Raw genomic sequence first — 15,542 nt, forward strand, 5'->3', positions numbered from 1 at the left:
ATATATGAAAAAAAGTTAATGCGCTACGCTACAGTTATGAAAGATAAGTTAAATATAATTCTTTGATAGAAATGTTGTTTTATGATGTCATTAGATAATTCTTGAATTACTATTTTTTAAAATAAAATTAATCATTGTATTTTTTGATTTATATGATATTTACCTCTATGTGAATGTAATTAGGAAAGTATTCTACAAGCACAATTGTCTATAATGGAAATGCATAAAGCTTTCAAAATGTTAGTTAGCAACTTGATGTAATTATTTGAGTGAAGAATAATGATCCATAAATATATTTACATTGTTTTGATTATCAGTAATGAGAACAACATTTACAAACCAATTTCACAATATTTTTGGAGATATGATTTTGGAGATACGATCTAAAATATTCATTTAGAGGGAGTTAATAAAAATATTGTTATAATAGAATGTATGGGCATTTGCAACTGCTGTGAGAAATTCTGGTTTTATCTCTTTCTTTTGAACAAATTATTCTTTCTATTTGTTTCTCCTCCTAATTATATACAGTAGGTTGAATCTTCTCCAGTAGTGAGTCTGTGTGGCTCTATGCACAGGCAGTCCGAAAATTCACATAGTCATCTGACGCTCTCCATTACACATAATTCAGTATTTGTTATTTTTACTAAAGAAAAGATTTATCAAGCTCAATTCTTTTTTGAAAAAAACATCTAAGTTGCTTGTTTCGTATTTTGTTTCATTTGTAGATTTAGTAATTTTATCTTTATACGACGACTCTAAAATAGATGTTAAAACAAATTGTTCCAGGTTAACCCAACCGTACTTTTGAAAAATGGGTTTTATGTAACATTGTTTTCACTCAACAGTGTATGTTCATTCTCAACATAACTAAATATAATTTTCAGGATCCCTGCTCTTCATTTTGCAGTTGCTGGTGGAGCCTTTCTATTTATATTTCACCACTTTCTGATAAGTTTCTTTTCTACCTTTAGGTTGATTAGCTGCTAATAATTTGATTGCTTCCAGACAACATGGCAAGACCTATTCATTATTTATTTTCTGCACATTATAGGCAAAATGCACAACAAAGTTTGATGCTATTTTATAAAATTCATTACCTCGTAATCTTTTAATAAAACAATATTAGTAGACTCAATTATAATGTAATTTAGGATCTTTTATTGTAATTCTCAAAGCTTCAGCTTCTTTCAATCAAATATATTAAGTATTTACTGTATCCACGGTCTGGAAGAAGAAAAAAAAGAGAATGTATAATACACCCACTAGTTTACACACAACATGAAATAAAATATGACTGGCCAGGTAGTAGTTTCTTGGTTTCCTTCTTGGCATGGATATGTTGAAAGTGCAAAATATTATTTGCAACATGCCTAAAAAAAACCCCACAATTACTTCCTTGAAATTATCATTACATCTAAACCTTTTTTTTAACTTTAAATGTGCAAATGTGATTTATTAAGCTGTTGCAGTTCCATCCTGTAATTTGAAAACTAACGTTATATTTTGATACGTTATAACTTGACTAGTGCAAAGCTATTCATGCATTATATTAGCCAAAGCATTTCTCATGGCAAGCAAACATTTTGAATGGCTGTAATAGCACACACTTTCACAAGCTAAGCCAAAATTATATTTTATTATGCATGTAATTGAACATTTTCAAATGTGTAATATATTGTATTATAAAACAATGCAAGTAATATAAATGCAGCATGATGTTGCATTTATAATTGTGATATTTACTACTTGATTTTATTACCTATATTTAAAATATTGTAGAAATATAAACATCATTAATGTAAATGAGTTTAAATATTAGTATTTATGCTGTAAGCTATTAGTGCATTTATTGTTCACTGAGTTTATGAAGGTGATTCTCTCTTAGGTTGCTCCTTGCTGATTGATATCATGTTAAATTAATCAGTTTTTTTTCATTTCTTTTAACTAGACATCAGAGTTCTTTCTAATTCTCTGCAGGGTAACCATGTATTTATTTTTACCAGTATAAGGAGATGAATACTGTGTGAAAATGCTTTAGGGGTAGCGTTCTTTGATTTTAAATTGAAATATAATGATGTGTAATTTGAAGTTTGGTTAAAATATTACAAATTTAACAATTTGTGGGAAATATGTGGAGTGTAACATATCTGTAATTTAAATAATACCAAAGAAAATCAATGTGTAAAGATGCACACGTTACTGGGAGCTAGTTTTTATAATTCATATTAAGATATTGAAGCATTCAAAAGCTTTTTAATGGGAACTTTATGTTCAGTTGGCTATTGCTTTTTGGAAAATCCTATACAGATATACTATGGTTACATGGTTGTTACCTTCACAGCTATATTCATCAAACATCTGTTCTCATTAATTGATATTTACTGCAGTGAAATTTGTTTATAACTTCAAACCGGAAATTTTGCTACTCATTTTTATATAACAGACTGTTATATTTTTATTCCCTGTCATTTGGTTTGCTATTGAAATGTTCTTACACCACAATATGAGAATGAACGTTAGAAAATGAAGGAACTATTGTGTACTATGTTGTGAGACCACTGTGCCTATGAATTCTTGCCAATGAAAAGACTGACTTGCTTATGCTAATAATAATTATGATGGTATAAGTCTTTTTGTCATTACCCTAAAAATAATCCTCTGTGCTCAAAACACTTGGTTGAGAATCCATCAACAAGTGGGCTGAGAGGTCAAATGCTTGTAATATCGATCCTCTTTTGGCATATTTGCAACAAAGTGTTGTGTAATTGATCAGTAATATATCTGAGTATTATATGATCAGTAATATATCTGAGTATTATATAAATTAATTTCATAAGTGATCGAAATACTGTTTTCTCAGTAGAGTATACAATTAAAAAGTAACTTTTTTGTTTATTTAATCTTCCCTCACATTTTTCCTCTTTGTGCTTTCCGCTTTCTCTGGTAGACGCTATGATAGCATAGACTCTGCCACAAATGGACGCAGTGACCTAGAGACTGCGTCAGACTCTAGCAGGCTAACCAGTCGTCAGTGTTCCCTTGAAAGTAGGCAGTCTCTAGATCTGTCGGATAGGTGGGTTTTAACCAAATCTATTGCCTTGTTCATAAACTAGACATTTGTGGTCTACAATGTGCTGTGGCTTCTTGTCTGGTAGTTGTGTGCATGCTTGCTTAAGTGTTTTTTTTGTATTTGTGAACATGGTGGCTTCAATGGTGTAATATCAGAAGATTAAACGGTACAAGTATATAATTGTTCAGGAAATAAGTGTTATGACTATATATATGACCTCAAAGTATGTTCAGTTTCCTGTTATTCAGATTTTCATATTACTAAGTGATAAATTGCAACAAAATGTCAATAGATTTATTTAAATAAGAATTTGAGGTCAAATCTTTCACTGTTAGCTTCTAACTATTCAAATATTGGTGGTCATTATTAATATTTGGATAATTTGACTGCAGTCTTCTGCTGCTTGTAAATTGCTTTTGGGGTTGGAGAGAAATGTCTCAGAAGTTTTCCAACAATATTTTAAAACTAAACTGAGCCTTGTTTTCCAAAATAATGAACCAATCAGCAGTTTTAGTGTGCCAAATTAAATTTGACAAACGTGTAATTATTGGTTTGAATGCTTGTTTGTTATTACAGTAAATTATTGAGCTTAAATTTGATGCAGAAGACTACTGAATAGAATGCCGATTCCCAGAAGATATGAAAGTGTGTGGGATAGCATTGACACTTAGCATGTGGCATCATGTACTGTTTGTATTATAAAACAACGTAAATTATGGTGTGAGCAAACTGAATTAATGCAAAGACAATTTTGGACAAATAGCAGAACTATTATTGAGTTACAATCAATTTAATTTTTGTGAAAGCCTCCTTACATTATGAGGATTCCCAAAGTAAATTACTTGGACAGTGTTGCTTTTGTAAGGTAATCAGTGCACTGGCAATAACATCAATAAAAATCAGATGAACCCATTCTTTAACAGGCATTTATACAGATTACCAATATAAGCAGTTTCGCTCTGAAAAATAAGTCTTGTGTATTTCGAGTGTACTAGGGAATTAAGTTGTTTGTTAAGATCCTGTTTTTTTTAAATTTTGCATTTGTGAGTGTACTGGTATATGAACCATTATTTAATCCTTAGCAAAAAGTTACTTGGAGATTCAGCCTCTAATTATGAGAACTATCTGTTCTGTACAATCTTAACTTGAAGACAGTGTCATATGTAAAGTGGTCAACTAGGTATTCATGGGCAACAAGGTGATTTTTGAATTGTACATTGGGAAGTAGAGAAGGAATATTTATCAAAGATCCTAATCAAGCACGCATGCATGTGCACTAGCACTAGCACATGACGGGACTAATTTCAAGTTTATAGGGAAAAGTGATATATTGCAAACAGGCATTTGTCTGTTTTGTTTTTTATTTGCTCCTTTCTGGATATGATGTGTCATATTAAAAAACCCAGCAATGGTTTACAATTTGAAATGATTCTAAACTCTTGTTCACAGTAGTTAAACATTCATTCCACTTTGGAGGAAATGTTTTGTCAATTTTGCTTTACTTTGAATCTTATCATAATATTTAGCTACCTGCTGGAGTACTTGCAGATGGTAAACAATTATTATTTTACAATGCTGTAAGCCTGATGTGTTATTTATCTTCAGTTGTTATGCTTGACCACAAATTGATACATAATCAATAATTGTAAGTAATTCTTTAGTCTTTTATAACCATCTACCATTAGCCCCAATATTTCATTCCAAAACTGATGTATGCTGCCAAGATACTGAATTTGACAGACTCTAAATTGGCTATTGGCAGGACATTAAAAGTTCATTTTAAGCCAAAAGACTTCTTAACATTAAAAAAAATCTTGTTTTAGTTTTATTATAACAAACTGGTCAGGTCATAATGTCAACAGCAGCATTAAACATTTTAATTAAGAATTATTAATAGCTCTCAACTGAAACACAGTGGATATATTATATTACTGTCCATTAGTACAAAGGAGAATGCGTCCTCTAAGGTGGCTCAAATATTCATAGCCATGTTTTCATTATATCAAATAACATCTTTGGAAACTAAAAAGTAAAAAATATAGTTTGTGCAACAGCAAAATCCCATTTCACAGTTATTTTCATAAAAGATGTATTTGCTGTTGCTTCATTTTACTTTGGACAAGTGCAAGGTGTTGCATTCTATGGTTAAATGACAAAGGAACGTATACAGTAAATGGCAGGACCCTTTCTTGTCAGCACTGATGTACAGAGGGATCTTGGGGTACAAGTCCATAGCTCCCTGAAAGTGACCCCACAAATGGATAGGGTAATAATGAAGGCATACTTGCCTTCATTGGTTGGGATGTTGAAGTATAAAAGTAGGAAAGTCTTGTTGCAACTGCAACCCTCAAACATTTGGAGTATTGTGGGTAGTTTAGGTCACATTACAGGAAGGAAGTGGAGGCTTTGGAGAGGATGCAGAAGCAATTATTCAGGATATTGCCTGGATTAGAGAGCTTTAGCTATAAGAAATGGTTGGACAAAAATGGGTGCTTTCTCTGGAGCAACAGAGGCTGAGGGGCTACCTGGTAGAAGTATGTAATGTTATTGACAGGATAGATAGTCTTTTTTGTTCCCAGGGTGGAAATGGCAAATATTAGGAAGCATAGCTTTGAGAGTGGGAATGCTTGAAGGAAATTTGCAAGGCTATTCTTTTTACACAGAGTGGTAGCTGCCTGAAACATGCTGCCAGTTAAGGTAGTGGAAGATACAATAGCATTATTTGAGGCATTTTGATAGGCACATGAACAGGCAGGGAATGGACGGATGTAGACTGTGAGATATATGGTTTGTGCTCACAATCACTACTCAGAGACTAAATCGTGGAAACAAGAAATGCTTTATTTGCGAGTCTGCAGAATCGGGTGCCTCTCGAAGTTGAGACACACCGAGCAAAGGAAAAACGTCTTTTTTTATACAATTCAGTATACAGTCTTTATTGATCGGACGCCTCCCCTTCTGACCCCTTCCAATCAGGGTACCGAGGTTCACAATCTTCCAACCCTCCCCTCCGTGCGTCATCAATCATTCCCTCTCCTCCCACATCATACATTGCATGTACATTTAAATTAGGTTCTTTGTCATGAGGGGCGTAAAGTTAATATTCATTTATTTTACTAAGCATGCTCAGTAGCTGTTGCCCTAACCTACTTAATTGCCTTTGACCTAAAGAATAGCTTCTGTGACACAAGGTCACAAGGTCGGTGACTACAATCACTCGGCCCCTCACAATGATGGTGGTTTAATCATCTTATCCCTCACAATCCTCCCTTTTTCTTTTGCTACGCATCCTGTATTAAACCCCATTCCTAGACTTCCTGCTGTTCCAAAGCTAATAACATTCTTTTTATCTCTCTTTCCTCTGGGTCCTCTCTCGGCCTCATTATCATTATCTTCTGGACGCCCCCTTTCTCCCCCATGGGGACTACAACTGCCTGCATTTGGCTTATACTTCTAGTTATAAGAACCCTGAGACATGGTATACAACAGGGGATAATGATCAATGCAGCTAATGCCCATAAAATCACCAGTCCCACCGCTTTCCACCAGGCTCCTCCTAAGATGTAATCCCACCATCCTGCTCCCATGATTGTGTTCCATCTCTGTACCGGGACATGTGCTATTTTTCTGATTCCTTCAGATATATCCATTACTGCTTGCCCGTTGTCATCTATGTTTAGGCAGCAATTAGAGAGGTTGAATTTTCCGCATACTCCTCCCTCTTCGGCTAGTAAGTAGTCTAAGGCCAAACGGTTTTGGTATATCGCTGTTCTCATCTGTGTCTGCTGCTTCGCCAACATCTCTAGTGCAGATGCAGTCTGGTTAGTAATTACTTCCAGCACTGCCTGTAGTCTTATGATCCGATTTAACATATACACTGGGGTCCGGTAGCCCCAGGATCCGTCCTGTGCCCAAGTGGCTGGTCCATAATATGAGATGATTCTTGCAGGTGGCCACTAATCATTTTCCCATTTTCCGATGTCCATTCTTCTCTTCGTTCGGTGTAGATCGTCAAAGATGGGTGTTCCTAGCGACCGCCCCTCCTCAGTGGTCAACAAAAAAAAACCCTGGTTGTACCAGTCCAATTAAACAAGTCCCACTCCATTTTTCTGGCAATACCGAGTATGCCTTGTGTCCGCATATCCATAGCAGTCCTTCAGGGGCCGGTCCACTAGAGGTAACATTGTCCCATATGTCCTGCAACACTGGGATTCCCTGGTAAGGGTTGTTCCCGGTGCAATTCCATAATCCAGTCGATTCGCTTCCATCAGTCTTCATCCAGATAGTACAGTTTCCTTCATCCTTTACAGTGGGATACCATTGAGGTTCCTCTGGCCACCGCACTCGGGATTGATTTGGCCACTGGGTGATGATGCGCTGGCAGGGGCTGCTGCCTACTAGGATGGCATCCTTTGCCCAGGGCCTGGCGATACACTCAGTTCCAACCGGGGTGTGTGTCAGGACCCATTCCTGGGGACTTCGATCTCTTCCCACCGTCAAATTCCACTTTATCAGGTCCCATACCTCAATGATAGATCCTCTCCATGGCCAGCGTGAGCTCATCAGCGGTCCTCCACAAACCCAACAGTTAGTCACATTCAGGGTTCTGGCTATCCGGAGGGCCAAGTCCACAAACAGGTTTCTCCCCACTTCCGGGATCTCAATCTGCTGCTTTATTTCATCATACATAGTCTGGTGCAGTTGAGGCTGGGAAGGTGGGGGAGGTTTGTTGACTACTGCTTCTGCTAACTTCCCTATCACTACCTCCTTAATTTTGTCTAATGTTTCCTCCCTGGCTCGGGAAGGGATGCCTAACTGTCCTCTCTTGGTCATGCAGACCCAGTTCTCTCCTTTTGGGCAGGTAATGTGCCCAAAACTTCCTACATGTCCCTTATTTTCTACTACATAATACCCCCTCCCTCCATCCTGACAAACAGCTCTAGTCCTCTAGTAGCAATCATCACTTACATGGGAATGATAGGTAAATGATCTGGTTGTTCGCCCTCCATATCTGATAGGATGGTAGCACTTATCACAGTTATTAACACTTCTTATAATGGTTACATACATAGTTAGTAATACTACAACTGCTCCTTTCATGCTGTTAGTTTCATACACTTATTTCTTACTGAAAGTTAATGCCAGGGGCTTATTCCCTGGTTTTACCGTCCACTGATCGTCTTTCTCAGGAACTGACGGCAGGTCAACGGGTCCTTTAACCCGGGTCGCATGTGTCCACCCTTTTTCTTTTGTTCGTACTGCTGTCTCCGTTGTCAGCAATGCCAGGTATGGGCCAGTCCACCGGGGCTGCAGTTTCTCCTCCTTCCAACTTTTAATCAGTACCCAGTCACCGGCCTTTATAGCGTGTATTGGAAAGTCGAGTGGTGGACTTTGTGCCAACAGTCCTTTTATTTTTAATTCTGCAAGGGAACGAGACACTGCCAGTAAATAGTTCCTCAGGAACACATCGCTGCCTTCGAAGGTCGGCGTGCCCTCTACCTTTCCAAGATAGGGCAGCCCAAACAACATTTCGTAGGGAGAAACCGCAATATCTTTACGGGGTGCCGTTCGTATTCTTAATAATGCAATTGGTAAACACTTAGTCCAGGGTAGTCTGGTTTCCTCCATTAACTTAGTTATCTGTGTTTTAAGGGTTGCATTCATCCTTTCCACTCGCCCAGAACTCTGGGGGTGCCAGGGTGTATGCAATTTCCAATTTATTCCCAAGGTACTGCAAACCAACAGGTGAACCTTAGAGGCAAAATGTGTTCCTCGGTCGGAATCTATGGATTCGATGACCCCGTATCGTGGAATGATTTGTTCTAATAATATCCGGGTTACTGCCTGAGCGGTGGCATTTATCGTGGGAAATGCTTCCACCCACCTGGTGAAATGGTCTACAACTACTAGGAGGTACTTCCACCTTTGTATTCTTGGAAGTTCTGTAAAATCTACCTGTATTCTCTGGAAGGGTCTTATAGCCAATTGTTGTCCTCCACCAGGGACAGCTCTCATTACCTTCTTGTTAACCCTCTGACATAACACACAACCGGAGACTGTCTGCTTAGCCAAAGTATAGATACCTCGGCAAGCGTAGGTCCATAGTAGTGTGTCACACAGGGCCTGCGCTCCCCAATGTGACTGGGAGTGCAGTTGTGTCATCAAATCCCGAGTTAATCCTTTGGTTAACATTTGTTTCCCATCCGGCGTCCACCACCTCCCGTCAGTGGAACGCCGAGCCCCTACCTCATTCATTTTATCCTCCTCCTCCTGTGAGAATACAGGTATCTTTCCTACTCCTTCCCTTAATGGTATTAAAGACAACATCCTCACTGTTCCTTCTGTCGCTGCCTTTTTGGCGGCTCCGTCTGACGCTTCATTTCCCCTTGCTTCTAATGAATTCTCCTTTTGGTCTCCCGCCACATGGACCACCGCTATCCTTTCTGGCAAATGTAATGCTTCCAGCACCTTCTCAATTAATTGCTCATGTGCCAACTCCTTTCCTCTTGCTATAATCATCCCCCTTTCTTTCCATATTCTCCCAAACGTGTGCACTACTCCAAATGCATATTTGGAGTCGGTGTACACCGTTCCTTCCTTCCTCTCCAACAATTCTAACGCCCGTATTAAGGCATACAATTCACATGACTGAGCCGACCAACTACCTGGCAACCTGCCCGCCTCCACTCCTTCAAATCCTTCTCCTATTATGGCATACCCACTATATCTTTTTCCATTTATACAGCGGGAAGAACCGTCTATAAACCACCTTTCTCCCTCTACCAGAGGCTGCTCCTCCAAATCCTCCCTGCTCTTGGTCTGTAGTTCTATAACTTCGCTACAGTAGTGTTCTGGTCTCTGCCCTTCCTGCTTGTCGTCCGCCGAGTATAAAAACTGGGAAGGGTTTAAATTCTTATCGGTCAGAATGGTCAAATCGTCTTTTTCCATAAGTATCACTTCGTACTTTAGGATCCTGGAGTCAGTCAACCACCGGTTGGACTTCTGAGTTAGTATTGTCCGGACCGTGTGGGGAGTAGATACTACCAGGTCACCTCCAAATGTCAATTTTCTACTTTCTTCCACTAATATTGCTGTTGCTGCGACCGCTTGAATACATACAGGCCACCCTCGTGATACCGGATCCAAGAGTTTAGAAAGGAATGCGACTGGCTGTCACTTCCCTCCTCTCTTTTGTGTCAGTACCCCCAACGCAATTCCATTCTCCGCATTAACAAAGAGATGGAATGGTTGATCGATGGACGGGAGGGTCAGTACCGGTGCGGTGATCAGGCTATTATTTCGGGGTTTATTCTCCTTTTCCCGTCACTAATCAGGTGTCCTAGATATTTAATCTCCTGTTCTACAAATTGTAGTTTATTTTTGGACACTCTCAATCCCTTTTCCCCTAAAAGGTTTAAGAGGGTTATGGTTGCATCCCTTACTGGCTTTTCTTCTCCGCCTGAGAGTAACAAATCATCTACGTACTGCAATAATTGTGTCCCATAGGTCCTGGGAACATCCTCTAATACTTGTTCTAATATTTGCCCGAACAGGTTCGGGGATTCAGTAAATCCCTGAGGAAGCACAGTCTATCGATACTGTTGCTTCCTCAGTGTGTCTGGGTTTTCCCACTCGAATGCAAAGAGGTCTCTACTTTCCTCAGCCAGGGGGCAGCTCCAAAAGGCGTCTTTCAGATCTACCACACTGAACCACCTATGGTTAGGGGGTATACGTCCCATTATGGTATAAGGATTTGGGACTACCGGGTGTCGAGCCCTAACTACCCTATTCAATTCTCTTAGGTCCTGGACCAGTCGGAACGTTCCATCAGTCTTTCTTACAGGGAGTATTGGCGTGTTGTAGGGGGACATACAACTCTCCAATACTCCATCCTTCAGTAAGTTTTCTATAATTGGCTGCAGCCCTTTCCTTCCTTCCATTGAAATCGGATACTGTCTTACTTGTACTACTTCACTTCCTTCTCGCAAGGCTATCCTCAGAGGTGGTATTCTTAGCCCTTCCCTATTTCCCTCTCTTGCCCACACCTGTGAGACTATTCTTTCTTCATCTTCGGTCGTCAATTTATATAGTTGTACTATAATCTGTCCACCTACGGGAGCTGTGCCCATTCCTAATTGAACTTGTAAGTCCCTTCCCATCAGATTTATTCCTGCTTGGGGCACCAGGATTAAGTCTTCCATGGCCTCTCGATTTTCATATCTTACCATTACTCCTTCTATCTCGGGAGCTGTCATTACCTTTCCCCCTACTCCAGAGATTTTGACTTGCTTTTCCCCTAATCCCATTCCCTCTGGTATCCTGGTTACACTTGATCTTTCCGCCCCTGAGTCCACCAAAAATACCGTGTCTTCTCCTTGGGGACCTAATTTTAAGTTTACCAAGGGTTCCCGTGTACGTCCTACACACCCCAAGGAGGGGAACCCCTGCCCCCCCTATTCCTCCATCAGTGTGTACGATTGTACTTCATGCCTTATCTTTGGACATTCTCTTTTAAAGTGTCCTTCTTTGTGACAATGATAACACGGGATGCCATCCCCCTGATCCTTGTTCTTTATTTCCCGGGGGACCCTAGCCTTGGTCCCTCCATTCACCCCTTCCTCTTTTGTGGGTTCCTTTGGCCATTCAAAGTAACAATACTTTATCATGACTTTCTTACTTTTACCATGAGTCCCCCCCTCACCCCATCCGTGCAACATCCGCCCCAATGGACTATCAGGCGGAATGTGCGGCTCTTCACCAGTTTGAGCCTTTTTCCCCGGGCCCTTACTTTGCCCGTTCCGGTTACCCATCCCTGTCAGACCTTTTCCCGTCCAACAGAACCCAATCGCCCGAGTAATACTTAATAGTCAATATTCTTACCCGAGTCCTGTGCACAGGAATTGCTCGATTGATTGATCCCTTTCACCGGATTCCCTCTTGTTTCCAGAGTCTCTTGTCCGAATATCACTCGCTCAAACCGCTGACGGCAAGCAAGGAGATCAGAGACTGCTGAAATCAGCAGGGTGCACCTTCCCTTCCTTTCGTGCCTCCGTCAAGCGGCCGGAGTGGCGATCGCGGACGAGCCCCCAACTTGTGAGATATATGGTTTGTGCTCACAATCACTACTCAGAGACTAAATCGTGGAAACAAGAAATGCTTTATTTGCGAGTCTGCAGAATCGGGTGCCTCTCCAAGTTGAGACACACCGAGCAAAGGAAAAACGTCTATTTTTATACAATTCAGTATACAGTCTTTATTGATCGGACGCCTCCCCTTCTGACCCCTTCCAATCAGGGTACCGAGGTTCACAATCTTCCAACCCTCCCCTCCGTGCGTCATCAATCATTCCCTCTCCTCCCACATCATACATCGCATGTACATTTAAATTAGGTTCTTTGTCATGAGGGGCGTAAAGTTAATATTCATTTATTTTATTAAGCATGCTCAGTAGCTGTTGCCCTAACCTACTTAATTGCCTTTGACCTAAAGAATAGCTTCTGTGTTGTCAGCTACATTCCTTACCTCATCTTGTTATTCTACAATGTTATCAACAGCTCTGAAGGTCTGACTGTTTGTTCGAATCACAAGGTTGGTGATTCCAACTACTCGGCCCATCACAAGGTCGGTGACTAGAATCACTCGGCCCCTCACAATGATGGTGGTTTAATCATCTTATCCCTCACATAGACCATGTGCAGGAAATGGGATTAGTTTAATTTGACAACTTGCTCAGCACAGACATTGTGAGTTGAAGTCAAGTCAAGAGAGTTTATTGTCATGTGTCCCAGATAGGACAATGACATTCTTGCTTGCTGCAGCACAACAGAATATAGTAAGCATAAATACAGAACAGTGTGTCTATATAGTATAGACCATATATATACACATAAATAAAGGATGTTATAGTTCAGAGTTAGTTTGATGGCGAGATTAATAGCCTGATGGCTATGGGGAAGAAGCTGTTCATGAACCTGGATGTACCAGATTTCATGCTCCTGTACCTTCTACCCGATGGCAGCGGAGAGATGAGTGTGTGGCCAGGATGGTCTGGGTCCTTGATGATGCTGGCAGCCTTTTTGAGGCAGCGACTGCGATAGATCCCTGATGGTGGGGAGGTCAGAGCCGATGATGGACTGGGCAGTGGTCACAACTTTCTGCATTCTGTTCCGCTCCTGGACGCTCAAGTTGCCGAACCAAGCCACAATGCAACCAGTCAGCATGCTCTCCACTGTGCACCTGTAGAAGTTCCCATTCCTGTGATGTACTATCTATGTTTTATATCGGTGATGATGATTGCTGGCCATCATTATGTTAAACTTTATAACAGATTCATTAAGTTTCTTGCTGCCTTTGGTATTGTAACATATACTTCTCATAGCAATTGTTGTTTAGCTCAATTTTGTTGAAAAAATCCTTTCAACTAATGATCTAAGGAACGTACCAGATGTTTTAAATGGGAGAAAGGATGAGGAAACTTCAGCCAAACTAGGAAGAATATATATGAATGTCAGAGTCCTACAGTTACACAGCACGGGACTGTCCCTCGACATAATTGGGCTGTGTCAAGTTCGCATACTGGGCTAGTTCCGCCCTCTAGAGTGGATTGACTCCAATGTTAGCACTTTGAAATTAAAATAGCAAGATGCCGGAAATATTCAGCAAGTTAATGTTTCAGGTCAATAACCTGTCGTCGTATGTTCATATGAAAGGTTGGAGACCTACAAAATTAATTCTGTTTCTATCTCCACATATTGTGCCTGACTTGCTGAATGTTTGTAGCATTTTCAGTTTGTTCCCCCTTTCCAGCATCCGGAATTTTATTGCTTTTTAGCCTTTTGGGAAAACATTGTAATTTGAAGTTATTTAAAAGACAGCTTGGCTCAATATTGCCTTCTGTATGCTCAGTGATTCTGAATGCTAACAATTTATACCAAATTTCCTCAATTCCTCAATAACTATGGTTTATTTTGTTGTACAGGCAATTCTGCAATTGCAGTAATGAAGCTCACATTTGACCTGCCTGGCAGCTATTAAGTAGATCAATATTTAATGTACTCCATTGTGATTGTTTAGAGATTAAAGCATTCACTGAGAGATTCACTCTTACATTCATTATCTATTTTGGCCAATTAAGGTTCACAGTGCATTGGCAAAGCTGATAAACATGAATTTTGAAAACACAAGAGAAAGAATAATTTACATCAGGCACACGGTGCTGGAGTAACTCAGCAGATCAGGCAGCATCTCTGGATAATATGGATAGGTGATGTTTCGGGTCTGGACCCTTCAGTAATTATAGGGGAGGGGAAGAAAGGTGGAAAAAAGGAGAGGCAGGACAAAGCTCGGCAGGTAATAGATGGACACCAGTGAGGGGAGTTTTGATAGGCAGATCATTGGAATAAATATAAATGATAAAAGCAGAATATGGTCTCTGGTTGGGAAGAGCCGATCCTGGACTCACCTTGACTTTGACTTTGTCCCTTACCATCTGGACGCCCGCAGCAACGGCTGTGGAGGGTGGTGGTCCCGACCACGGGGGAGGCCAAGCTCTGTGCCTTCCACCACAGTGATGAATGCTGTGGTGGATGTTTGTGTAAAAATTTTATTGTGGTTGTGTTCTTTATTATTGTACCGCTGCTGGCAACCCAAATACCACCGACCTTGGTTGTGTGGCAATTAAATTATATCAATATCAATCAATCAATGTGAGACAAGATTGAAGAGTTGTGAATAGTGAAGCCAGAGGAAGGAATATAGGAGAAGGGGGAAGGTAAAAATAGGTGAGAGGCCAAGTGGGGTACAGGGGCGGGGAGGGAGAAAGGGGAGCGGGGCGACATGGTGGATTGTTGGTTACCTAAAATTGGAGATTTTAATATTCATACCATTGGGTTGTAAGCTATCCAAGTGGAATATGATCTGTTGTTCCTTCAGTGCGCGTGTAACCTCACTCTCGCAATGGACGTGGCCCAGGACAGAAAGGTCAGTATGGGAAAGGGAAGGGATGTTAAAATGGTTAGCAACTGGAAGATGCAGTAGGCCTTGGCGGACTGAGTGCGAAATGGTCTTCAGCGAAATGGTCGGCAAGTCTATGCTTGGTCTCTGTGGATTGTTACCTTGTCGTGGTGGAGAAGCTTGTGTGATCCTGAGAGCGATGCCGTCTGGAGCTATGCTCCTGGTAGGGCCAACCATGGCGGCAAGGTTGAGGGGAAGGTCCCTGACAAATAGCAATCCAACCAAGACCTCAATGGTTGAACTGGCGGAGGATGATGGCTGACTTTAGTGGAGCGTCACAACGGCTAGGAAGGCGGATGAAGGCTGCAGCAGAAAAGGGTCCCCAGTTGTCTTGGACTCCATGCCACTGGAAGCTGACCCAGATCTGTCAAGAACCATGTGATAGCTGTCTGTGCACCAGTCTCCCCACGTTAAACAAAGTCACGCACAGGCGTCCTCCCAAAAGAGGACAGTCATA

General features: G+C 40.7%; 1 protein-coding gene across 10 annotated transcripts in view; it reads left to right on the top strand.

Annotated features, from left to right (window-relative positions):
• The window catches only part of unc13a (unc-13 homolog A), a 169,306-nt gene that overhangs the window by 50,785 nt on the left and 102,979 nt on the right, over positions 1-15,542 (top strand). The gene's annotated exons all lie outside the window — the stretch shown is intronic.

This window comes from Amblyraja radiata, chromosome 29 (assembly GCF_010909765.2).
Source record: "Amblyraja radiata isolate CabotCenter1 chromosome 29, sAmbRad1.1.pri, whole genome shotgun sequence".
NCBI classification, from domain to species: Eukaryota; Metazoa; Chordata; class Chondrichthyes; order Rajiformes; family Rajidae; genus Amblyraja; species Amblyraja radiata.